Source organism: Tasmannia lanceolata, unplaced genomic scaffold (genome assembly GCF_043159265.1).
Source record: "Tasmannia lanceolata isolate RefF3 unplaced genomic scaffold, GAP_Taslan_0.1 ptg000018l, whole genome shotgun sequence".
In the NCBI taxonomy this organism is placed as follows: domain Eukaryota; kingdom Viridiplantae; phylum Streptophyta; class Magnoliopsida; order Canellales; family Winteraceae; genus Tasmannia; species Tasmannia lanceolata.
Genome location: NW_027518695.1, coordinates 19897682 through 19910767, shown reverse-complemented (window position 1 = coordinate 19910767; position 13086 = coordinate 19897682). Strand labels below are relative to the sequence as shown.

Below are 13086 nucleotides of genomic sequence, written 5' to 3'. Positions count from 1 at the left end.
TTTTTGCAAGGGCTCCCTTCAATCTAGACTTCCTCTTTTTAGAAATATAATTGGGACTCAATAAATACATATGTATAATTTTACAATGGAAGTGTAACCTAATTATAACAAAATGAGGCCCCTCACTCTTGCATCTTGGCCTTTAGACGACACTGAATTTTTTTTCCAATAAGTAATCTATCACTAATTATAATAGAACAATGGTGAAATGTGGCTAAGGAGGATAATCCAAACAACAAAAACAAATGAAAATTAACTATAGATTGGGCATTTCATACCATATGACCAAAATTGAGCAAGATACTCCAAGATTGACTAAAGTGGAATTTCCCATTAAGCCAACAAATGGTGTTAAGACCCTGCTTGTTTGGCTTTTGAGAATTGATTTCGAGTTTAAAATTGATTATTGGAGTCAAAATCAAACGTAATGTTGTGTTCAGCAATAAGTTTTGTGCTCAAAACCAATTCTCAAAATCCAAAACAACTAAGACCTAAGGAAAATTTAGAAAATTGAGCTTGGAAATTAGTTTAACATCATTCCACAATATCATGACTTTCATCGCAATTGCATTGCATCACCACAAGGATCGGCATAAGATAAAAAGAAATCCACTTTATGGCCTGCCAAAACCCCTCTAAGAACAGTATGAGCAACAGTGTTAATTGAATGAGAAAGAGTATTGCAACCATCAAAATTAAGACAACTATAAAATTGTGACTATATGCACTTTCAGCATTCTCACTTGCCAAAGGCACTTCTAGCATCTCTCACTCGTATCCTTTCCTTTGGACCTCGCCCTATCAGATATACCAGACAAATCAAGACAATTATTAAATTAGTATCTCTTTTTATTCCTCATTACCTTCTGATTTTTCTTTTTCTTTTTGGAATCAGACAATTGGTGGGTTTTAAAATGAAGAAAACATGATAGAATGAAACAATAGAAAACGATGGAAGAATGAAATGCTACCCTAAACCATATGGTCTAATGAGAAGGAAGAAAATAAGAGCAAGGGAAGTGAAACCCTGCAATCTAGGGTCTATTTAAGCCCTAATTTGCAGGATTTCAAAATAGAACTTGGATTGGTTAATCTCCACATTAATCCCTTTCTTAATCATTAATTAAGGCCCTAATTAGGCTTCTAATGAAAGATAACCTAAATGGGGAAAGGCCTTGGGATTTAGGGCTAATTTTAGCCCCAAGTCCCATGGCTTTTCCCCTTATTCTAGCTTAATTGACTAATTATATTGATAAGACTACTTACTTACCCTTGAAACGTGTTCCGTTAGTTGCGTGGGTCCGAGGTGCGCCACTTGACTCCTCAGCGGGGCTGACTCTAGGGTTCGAACTACAAATTTCACGGTAGAGCCAGACTCTACCAGAAAAATGTCTTGGTTAGAATCCCGGAGTTGGTTGTCCCCTCTTCTGGGGGACTCTTGGATGTACCAAGTGAGCTCACTGCTTCCTAAAATGGAAGCTAAGGCCCTCAGGTACCTCCTCCATGACGTAGGGTGCTTAATGGCTTTTATTGACTTGGAATTCATGGGCTCCCACTGCCAAGTTCTGCGAGGTGACGAGTGTGAAAGTTTAGAGGGGAGTTTTGGCAGTGTAGGAGCCCTCAATTCCTTTGCCTATAAAGGCTTTTTAGCTCATAATCTAGGCTTTGAAACTCACCGAAATGCGAATCATCAGAGTCATCATCACGCCAACCTACCGTCAGTCCGGGTTCGGTCAAAATGGGGTGTCTACAATAGTACATTTTGACAATCATATATATATATATATAAGAAAACGGTTTATACACACATGTGTAGATAAGTTATCTACACACTAGCTTAAAATACAGTGGGGGCCCACATTGTTTGGGTGATCCAAAGCATTCATTTGATGGGCCCTCACATAGATAGGGTGTGCCCAAATAATCAACTTCATAGGATCAGCCTAACCCTTCGAACCCTGGAGGCAAAAAATGGACAGATTTGTGAAGGTTTATACACGTCCATTTTACCTCCACAAATCGTAGGGTTGGGATGATCCTATGGAGCTGATTTTTTGTAGACACCCTATCTATGTGAGGGCCAATCAAATGAATGGTTTGGATCACCCAAACAATATGCCCTCCACTGTATTTTAATCTAGTGTGTAGATAACTTATCTACACATGTGTGTAGAAACCGTTTTCTCTCTCTCTCTCTCTCTCTCTCTCTCTCTCTCTCTATATATATATATATATATATATATATATATATATATATATATATATATATATATGAGAAAAGGGTTCATGCGCTCGAGTGTTTGAAACAGGGGTGGGGCCACATTGGGGGGTGATCTTAAGCATTCATTTGACAGGCCCCATCATGGATGGGGGGTGTACCAAAAATCAGCTCCATTGAAACATCTTAGGGTGTCCATTTGTGGGGGAGAAAATGGACAGATACTGTTTGTCCACAAATCTGCCCATTTTTCACCCCATAAATGGACACCCTATGGTGATCCAATGGAGCTGATTTTTGGTGGACACCCTATCCATGAAAGGGCCCATCAAATGAATACTTTGGATCCCCCCCAATGTGGCCCACCCCTGTTTCTGCACTCGAGTGCAGATAAACTTATCTGCGCTCGAGCGCAGAAACCCTTTTCTCATATATATATATATATATATATATATATATATATATATATAGAGAGAGAGAGAGAGGGGAAATGGTTTGTGTGCAGCTGCACAGATAGCTTATTTGTGCATGGCTGCCACAAACCATTGGGGGGCCACATTTTTGGAGGGATCTAAAGCATTCATTTGGAAGGCCCTTCCATGGATAGGGTGTGTACCAAAATCAGCCCTATAGGATCATCCTAACCTTGCCATTTGTGGAGGGAAAAAATGGGCAGAAACAGTGTCTGTCCATTTTCCCCTCCAACTTTGACTGGGTTAGGATGATCCTGTAGGACTGATTTTTGGAACACACCATATCCATGGAAGGGCCTTCTAAATGAATGCTTTGGTTCCCTCCAAATATGTGGGCCCCCCATGGTTTGTGGCAGCCATGCACATATAAGCTATCTGTGCAGCTGCACACAAACCATTTCCTCATATATATATATATATATATATATATATATATATATAGAGGAAAATGATTATGAGCTTGAAGCTCATATAGCTTATATGAGCTTGAGGGCCCAAACACATGGGTCCTACATTTTTTGTGGTGATCCAAACCATTCATTTGCAAGGCCCCATCATAGATAGGGTGTGTACCAAAAATCAGCTCCATTGGATCATCCTAACCCCTCCAAAAGCGGAGGGCAAAAATGGGCAGATTTGTGGCAAACGGTGTCTGCCTATTTTGCCCTCTACTTTTGGATAAGTTAGGATGATCCTATGGAGCTGATTTTTTGTACACACCCTATCTATGTAAGGGCCTTTCAAATGAATGCTTTGGATCATCCTAACAGTGTGGGCCCACATGTGTTTGGGCCCTCAAGCTCATATAAGCTATATGAGCTTCAAGCTCACAATCATTTTCCTCATATATATATATATATATATATATATATATATATATATATATATATATATATATAGAGAGAGAGAGAGAGAGAGAGAGAGAGAGAGAAAACCGTTTCTACACACAAGTGTAGATAAGTTATCTACACACTAGCTTAAAATACAGTGGAGGGCATATTGTTTGGGTGATCCAAACTTGACGTTGATGCTTATTGAGAGTGATATTTGTTTCTCAGCCAATATGATATTGTACTACGTTCTTCTTCTGGTAGAACTAGATACTTTAGTGTTTTACACAAATGATTGGATTCATTTTCATGAAATTCATATTTGGTAATTTACAAGAATTGGCGAAAATGGAGGAGCTTGCCTCGATTTGAATTTTGATGAGGATGACTTGCTTGATGAGTGAATCCTTATAGAGCAACGGGGACTGTTATTTTCTTTTCAGTTTTCTTTTTAGTTGAATAAATAGTTTACTTGCATGCTTTTGTTTGAGTTTAGATTATTTCTAAAACTCTTGGTTATTCTTAGAAGTATTCTTGTTTTCAGTTGGATTACAGATCTTCTTTGATATGGTGATATGGATGATTCGATATTTTGTTTGGACATCATATTATCTATCTATTGGATTGTGCTATATTTAAAACATAGGAAGAGATTGTTGGGTATATAATATAACCCTATTATGTTCTAATATAAGCCCAATAAGATAATGGACCCCTGTAGTGGGCTTACATGGGCTAGAGTCCATTAATCAGTCAATAACCATAATGTATCTCTATATATAGGGGCTGGAGGCAAGAAACTAGGTATTCCAAACTAGATACCCAGGGTGTAATGCTTCAAGGAACATTGCTTGACCTAAAAAGGACATGTCATCAAGTTTCGAATGCTTCAAGCAACCTTGCTTGACTCTAACAATCTTGAAGCATTACACCCTATGTATCTAGTTCGGAATACCTAGTTTGTTGCTTCCAGCCCCTATATATAGAGATACACTAGGGTTATTGACTGGTTAATGGACTCTAGCCCATGTAGGCCCACTACACCAGTCCATTATCTTATTGGGCTGATATTAGAAGATATCTATGGTTATACTATATACCCAACAGCAATAAGTCTTAAGGAGATGCTCGATCATACGTATTGGTTGTGGTCGTTGAGTTCTCAGATCATATCCCAACAAGTCCCCCTCTTTGAATTCAGCCACAGATGGAGCTCTATTCAATCACGGTTCCTCCACTTGTTGAGTCAATGCTTCAAGCCGTTGATTCATCTAGTTGTCCTGCTGATAATTGCCTCATAAATTTGAGCAATGTCTGGAACTCTTCCAGGCTTTATGGGCTGATCTTGATGTGCCTTAGGGCTCTTTCCACCATCTTGTGCTCTACATGGTGCCATGGATCATAAGAAATTTAGAAATCCCTTTAAGCTCGCTATGATATCAAATAAAACAGGGCAGAAGCACGAAGCTTTGTGGTTTGGGGCAGTCAAGGGTGCAAAACGGTTTTGAGTGTCTCGGCTGATTAGAGATGAATAAAATAGAGGCTAAAGCAAGGTGGTTCAAGGGGGTGTTTAGATGAAAACATTGGTGGTATAGAAGATGCTTAGGCTTGCAGCAAGATGTGAATGGGACTGTTCGGGAGAAGGGAAGTGGATCAGTGGGCTAGAGTTTGAAGCAGGAAGGCTTCTCCTTTATGATGAAAATCTTGCCATAAATTGGTTAGGAAACAAAAAGTTATAGAATGGTTTCAACCTAAAAACCCGATTCAATCACCAATGCCAATAGAGCGCAAATTGGAGGAGAAACAAAACCTTTTATTAAGAGTGAAATCATCCGAGGTATCTCAAACGACTACAAATAATGAGTATTTATAGACCTCACAAAAGAGTCCTACTAGTGTAATTCTTCATAATCCTTCTTCTACTACAACTCTATCTTTTCATTCTACTCCAATCAAAAATCAAGAAAGTAGATCTTCTAGTTTCGAAGGGAAACTACAATACCTATCCTAATAAAAGTCCCATTCGTCCATACAAAGATTATGGAGGTAGAACCTAACCACAACTTCCTCTAATTTAAAACTCTTAATAACTAAATGCTCTGAAAAAAGAAAGGAAAATTACATTTAAGCCATGTTTCCTAAAACATGAACTAAATCACAAGGGCAATCGTGGACCATTGATCTCATCGAAGCTCCAACTTTGATCAATTCAAGGTTGTCGGCGTTCGGAAGGTACCCATCCTCCATGGTTCGATCGGATCGATGATTTGGATTGTCTAGATGTAAATCTGATGGCCCTTGGTGTGGACCCCGATCCGGGAGAGAGGTGAGGGACGAGCCCCCATCAGCCTCTTGGATCATCCACACGTGAAGGAGAGCTCTACCAAGGAACTCTCGAAACAAAACAAAAAAACTCAGAGTCGTCATCCATGGTATACGGCCATGGATCCTAAAAAAATATGCTCTATATACCATGGATAACCATAAATGAATGAGTTCGTGCCTGATTACGAATGGAGAAGGTCTGAAGAGCACCTCCAATTCGTCCGAGTGCAAGCACTTGGTCTCTTATGCCATTTATTATTAGATCCAAAGAATTTTGGGTAAATCATATGAAATGGGAACAAATATCCCCGAGTGAACGTCTACCTAATCATGCATGACTCGGGGATGAAATAATAAGCATACATAAAGTAAGATAAAAGATGTGTCACCTAATGACAACTAAGTTGTGAATGACATGCCTAATTGGCGTCTAAGTTCTAGTGGACATACACATGCAAGTTACAGCTAAAGGTATAGGATCAGTACAAGAAAGTAAGAAAACACAGCAAAACACACAACACAAATCAACTTTATACATGACTGGACAAGACAAATCCTAAAACTCTAATGCAGGACTTGGCTCGGACCAAGATGGCCGTCCATCCCAGCTGCTCTACGTATCCCGGCCTCGGAAAGAATCGGAGTCAACGTAGTTCGATGACCGATTCTAACTACGATGCCTAACCATCTAGAACCGCTATCCTAGACTCGATCCACTAGACTCGACTGATTTTTTAAAGCTTTTTACACGATTACTTAAGTTCAGGTGAATTGTAATTTTCAGGACTCTCTATATGCCCTAACTAATGAAGTTGGTTAGCCTTAAGCTAATGCAGGTGGGCCCTACATCCTATGTGTAAGTAGGCTGTGCATCCTAAAGAAAACCATGGGCTGACTATATGCTTCTTAGTCTAGCCATCGGTTCGACTAAATGTTTAACCGATCAACTTGAGGCCTCCTAACTCTAGGGACACTCACGCGACAGGACACACCATATCAAACAAATCATGACAGCCTCCTAACTCTAAAACATCCCAAATATCTAGGACATACTCCTAACTCTAGGGGAAGATCTTTTTTTTTTAAAGGTTTTGAATAATTTTTGTATTTTTTAAGGTTTGAAATGTTTATTTTTAAAAGTTTTGCTGGACCTGGGATATGAATCTCAAGCTGCACTACGTACCTCGTGGAAGAGGATCAAGCCAACGTAGTTCGGAAAAGATTTCCTAGCTACTCCTAAAGACTCTTGATTTTTGAGATTTTTGGTTTTTTGAAATGATTTTGTTATTTTTGACACAAGAGGACAAACTCCTATCATCATAAGGGTAGGACAGACTCCTAATATCCCTCAAAGGTTGGACAGCATCCTATGCTTTGCGGGAGAAAAAGACAGAATCACGACTCTGCAAGGGTTGGACAGCATCCTATACCTTGCAGGAGCGGATAGAAAAACACATGATTTGATGAGAAGTTGGATAGAATCCTAACACCTATGATGATAGGACTGACTCTTGAAAGAAATATTAACTCTCTAAGGACAGACTCCTATGCTAAAGGACTGACTCTCAAACAAATGACTCTAAGAGATGTGCTAATAAGAGATGGCATATCTCCTAAGGATGGACTCACTAATGAGACAAAGCTTGTCTTTAAAGGATAGAACACTCTCTGTATGAGACATAGCCTGTCTCCCTGAAGGTAAGCTTTCCTACGAGACAAAGCACGTCTCTCTAAAGGGTGTGGCATTTCTACACGAGACATAGCTTGTCTCCTAAAAGGGTTTGATCTTTCTGTTGAGACATAGCTTGTCTCTCTAAATGGCGGGCTCTAGATAACTCTTTCATTGCCCTTGCAATGATAAGACTCCTATGTTTAAGGGTATCCAAAAGATTGAGCAAGTTTTAAAACAAAAGAGGGGAGCGCTATTCAGACTGTGCAAGTCCCCTAAGGATGGGCTTGGGCTAACGCCTTCATCGCCCCATCTCACTTATTAACATGTCAACTAATAACTTAGTAAGTGTAATAATAAAAAATACCAGTTCTTGAGCAGCACTCCAAAAAAACAATGAACATTTTCAAAAATAAATTCAATGAATATGTGACACAAAATGAAACATATCATTATCTCTACATAACAATGTAGGTATCAATTCATCAACATCACTATGAAACCATAAGTGTTTCCGAAAACAGAGCTTATAAAATGGAATAAAATTAGACCATGCCACTATTTCAGCACAACAATATGAATGTCAACTTACCAACATCACTGAGAGTCAATTATGAATCAATTCATCAACACTAAAATAATTCTACCCAGAGAATAATAATTCTCACACTAGTGTCTTCCTAATGTGTATAGAAATATGAATATATCCAATCAGACCATTGAAACTGAAGTTAGCGCTTAAACTAAAGTGGATTCTCCTTCAAACTAAAATGACTTTATCATTTACCTCAAACTTACACCAAGAACCAACCCCTTTTTTTTATAGAACACTACAAACTAGTACCCCAAACATAGCATCACTTTCCAACACATATTAGCAAAGCTCAGGGATGACATCATTAGCTCTCTTTTATTTCTATGTTAAAAAAAATCTATAGAGCTCCTTCAACTAATCCTTGGTACTTTAACTCACTGAAATTAGGATAACGATAGTCAAGTTCCCTATGGGTTAATGCTTCAAAATCATAGGGTCAATGTAAACTTTTGATTCTCTAAATTCTATGGCCTCAAACCAAAAGGTTATAAAGTATTTATGATCAGACCATGAAACAAGTGAAACTTATGAAACTAAACAAAAGAAACCCTTCTTCTATACTCTATGACACATCACACCACACAAATTTATAAAACTTTGGAAATATTCAAGTAGATTATGAACAAACTCGTTCTTTGCTTCCTCATATTTCTCAAATGACATTAGGCAAATAACAGATTAAAATAACAAGACTATTATTAAAGTGAAGTAGCTGCAGCATATATATCTTAATTCGAACAAGAAAATTTGATATATTCATTAAAACAAGATAAGGCCAATGCTATCAACCGACACTGAAATCTGCATTACAATACCCAAACACAATTTCTATTTGAATTATGATGTGCCTATCCATTTTACTACTGACTATATACATGACATAGCAGATATGTGCTAATCATTAACATAATATGTATGATGCAACATGGCAATGCTATCATTACAATGGGGGCAATACAAACATCAACATCCAGAACTTAAAGTTGACACTATCAACCACAACATTAATTCATATACCAACATCTGATAAAGCTATAAATGACAATATCTTGTACCTCCTGTTCTATCATTAATAAAACTGTCCAGAACAGGAATAAATCTAAAATAGAAAGTTCCAAGATAGCAATATACAAAATCACAATATATTTTATCTATAAGATTAAAACTCTACTGCTTGATAGTCTCGGCCTCTGTTTTTTCTATTAAAAAATTCAAATATCATGCGGACAAATTCAGTGTTATTATCAAAATCTAGACAGAATAAGAATTAGAACACAAACCTGACAATTATAATTTTATGTTCTTATCAAATCATTGTAAAATTTAACCAAAGTATGAGCCAACAAACAGAATTTTGTGTTCTAACAGGTTAATAATAAACATCTATAATCATCCATACCACACAAGTAGATATCAGCACCATGTCACACAGGTCTCACATAAAACTCAAAGATGAAACATAGTTTAATGAAGAATTGAACTTTTTCGAATGAATAGGAGGAGGAGCTGGTCACTTCTTCAGCTACTGCTGTTCTTACACCATAGCAAACATTCTCTTTTATAGTACATAAGCATACATTTGAATATAAAGATACAACTGAACAGAAATTGAACAACGATAGAGACACATGCTGAAGTGAAATTGAGCATATACATGACTATAGAGACACAACTGAACTATTGCATATATTACTCCAATTTGTATTTCCAAGAGTAAAGCTTATGACCAATTCAATCCAATTATGAAATCATGCATGTTGAAACAGAGGTATGAAATTCAATGGTCTAAAAAATATTTTATTACAAACTATCCTTTTGAATTATTGTAACTAAAAACTAATGAAACATTCCTATATGAAACACGAAAACTAAAATAATTTAGATTTAAGTCTAATTAATTCATGCTCAACTAGTCCCAAAGGACTATTCTAAAAAAATGAGACAGAATCATGGGCAAAAGCTTGTACAGAAAAAAAATAATTTAACCAGTGCCAAAACAAGGAAGAATTATGGGCAGAAACCTGTGCAAAAAATGAGCTAAACTAGTGCCAAAACAGGGAAGAATTATGGGCAGAAACCTGTGCAGAAAATGAGCTAAACTAGTGCCAAAACAGGAAAGAATTATGGGCAGAAACCTGTGCAGAAAATGAGCTAAACCAGTGCCAAAACAGGGAAGAATTATGGGCAGAAACCTGTGCAAAAAATGAGCTAAACTAGTGCCAAAACAGGGAAGAATTATGGACAGAAACCTGTGCAGAAAATGAGCTAAACCAGTGCCAAAACAGGGAAGAATTATGGGCAGAAACCTGTGCAGAAAATGAGTTAAGCCAGTGCCAAAACAGGGCAGAAATGTGCCTGCCAAACAGGAAATGATTTTGAGACCAAATTGTGTCGAAATAATAAAAAAAAATATATATATATATATATATATATATATATTCACATTTACTCAAACCTGCACTCACATATCCACAAGTATATATATGCTCATGAACACACACTTACTTGTGCCTCATTGAATTCAAGCAACAAACAAGGCACCTTATGACTCTATAACTAAAAGGACTGTTATGAGCACTATCACATTCACAGAATAAAGATAAAAGCTGCTATGATCATTACCCCACTCTACACAACATATGAGGACTGCTATGAATATTACTATGATTTGAAAACTAAAAGAATGATTGCTAATGGAATATTGGAAATAAAATACATTTGTCTCAAAACCATTACACTCAATGATAGCATCCATAAATAACCAAATAAGAAAAATCTTTTGGGCAATCAAACACAATAAACATGATCATTGTCATGAGATGCATCACTTATTATCCCACTAAATGTGCCATGCTTATCTCGGCACTTCACAATTTTCCACAGGGGATAAAAGAGCCAAATATGTAAACTATATCTCTTTATTATGCCCATACTCCCCACAAGGCAGTAGTTCAATTTATCAAGTAAGCTTAAATCTTGTACAGATTTTATCAAAATCCAAATTCAATAATAGGGCCTTTAGACTCATATTATTTTATTTTATTTTACAACAAAAAAAAATTATGTTATCATAAAGATAAATTATTATAAATTGTATAAAATCATTAGCTTGCAAAATCATAACCATAAACTATCAAGTAGAAAAGCATTTTTACAAATTATAATCCATTCAGCTCATGTATTTTTAAAGTATAAAAGCCTTTAATAAAAACACACATACATTTACATTCCTATGCATTGAAACACTATTAGCTGGCTATAGTAAAATTAGCTCATAGACACACAAATGGACAGGCTATCATGAATGAAATCTAATGTTATTATCCTAACTCTATAGCATAAACTGGGTTTAACAGTGCCATGAAACTTACCAATATTTATCAAATGGACATTCTATATGAAAACAAAATTCAAGCATTCATAGCTTCCTCAGGGCAAGACTTACACTTAGACCCCTTTGTCTCTATGATTATTTCATTATATTTGATACCTTAATAAAAATTAAGATAAAATAGGCAAAGGAACCAAAACAGAACTATATCATTTGAACACACATAAAAATATTAACAGAACTTTTAGTTTCAAAATCTCAGGTTTACATTACTTCATCATCAAGCAATCAATATTAAGATCCTCTTTATTTAATACATGATAACATGAAATAGATCCTAATGATTTGATCATCCTGTATCGATTCAATGATTATCAACATTAAGAGAATAGCAGGAAAGAAATATTTTCTCCAAATCAACATCAAAACTTAGACACAACAATTATTAAAGCGCGATTTGGAAATCAAATCCATCAGAGGATTAAAATCAAAGGCATATCATTCAAATCAACTATTACACCATTACAAATGCAATTTTAAGAAGAAAAATCAATTATATGATGAAATTGTATAAGGGAATGATTCAGATCTTACTTGTTGCAGACGAATTTTCACCTTTTTCTTAGAACTGATGAACACTCCTTCGCAATTTTCAGATTCAAGGCTCTCACAACTAAATCTTCTTCTCTTCAAGTTTTTCTTCTTCTTTGTAGATCTAAACCCTCTTGTATACAAGATTTTAGCAACATAAATCAAAACGATAGGTAAAATCGGTTTGAGAATCGGCTGGATCTATGAAAGAGATGGCCAGATCTAGGGTTTAGGATGAGAAGATGAGGAGATATCGATCAAAGAAGGTGAAGATCGATGAGATCTAAGGTTGATTGCAAGTGAAAGCTTGAATCCGAAATTTACAAGGTCAGATGTAAGATTTAGAGGTTTAGATCTGAGATTTTATAGCATGAGCTAGAGTTTGAAATGAAGAACATGAGATTACTAGGGATAAGAGAAGAAACAAAGGATCAAAGATGACTAGAAATGGAGATCAATGAAGTGATAAGCCACAATACGGCCGGCCAGAGTTCCGATGAGCTTTGCCGGAGAAGAAAGCCTAGATTTCAGCCAGAAGTTGACGAGATTCGTCGGAGAAGAGGAAGTAAGGATCAACGGTTAGGGTCTTGACTCAGATCTGATGTTTAGAGTCTTTGATTGATGAAAAGAACGAAAAGAAATCAAGAGAAAACAGATTTGAAATGAAGCAAAGCAAGAAAAGGTCAGGCCGGAGCTCGCCGGAGAGGAAGATCTCGTCGGACAAATGGCTTAGGGTTAGGGTTTGAAAAAACCTAGATCTGCTTTCTCTCTCTTATTCTCCCACTCTTTCTCTCTCTAGGTTTGCAATGAAAACTCCAGATTCGCAAGAATGAGGCCTTAATCTTCTATTTATAGAAATTTTGCTTAATTAGTTACCCCCTTAAGTTGTTGAGACAACGCCCCATGTAGCTTTTGATTACCCAAATGGGAGTGGTCTACAAAAAAATGGTGTAATGAAAAATTAAAAAAATAAATTTGTGCCCCTTTAAATGTCTAGGGACACCTTCTTGCTGCTATTTAGACAACAAATTACTCTAACAAGACAGCCCTCAGA

The 13086-nt window shown here is 36.6% G+C and overlaps 1 long non-coding RNA gene across 1 annotated transcript; it reads right to left on the bottom strand.

The window, feature by feature from the left end:
• Positions 1-593: 593 nt before the first annotated feature.
• LOC143851879 (uncharacterized) lies at positions 594-12820 on the bottom strand. The gene is made up of 3 exons (XR_013236539.1): positions 12036-12820; positions 4660-4903; positions 594-798 (listed from the first exon to the last, which is right to left on the bottom strand). It is a non-coding gene; the product is annotated as an uncharacterized LOC143851879 (long non-coding RNA).
• Positions 12821-13086: the final 266 nt, after the last annotated feature.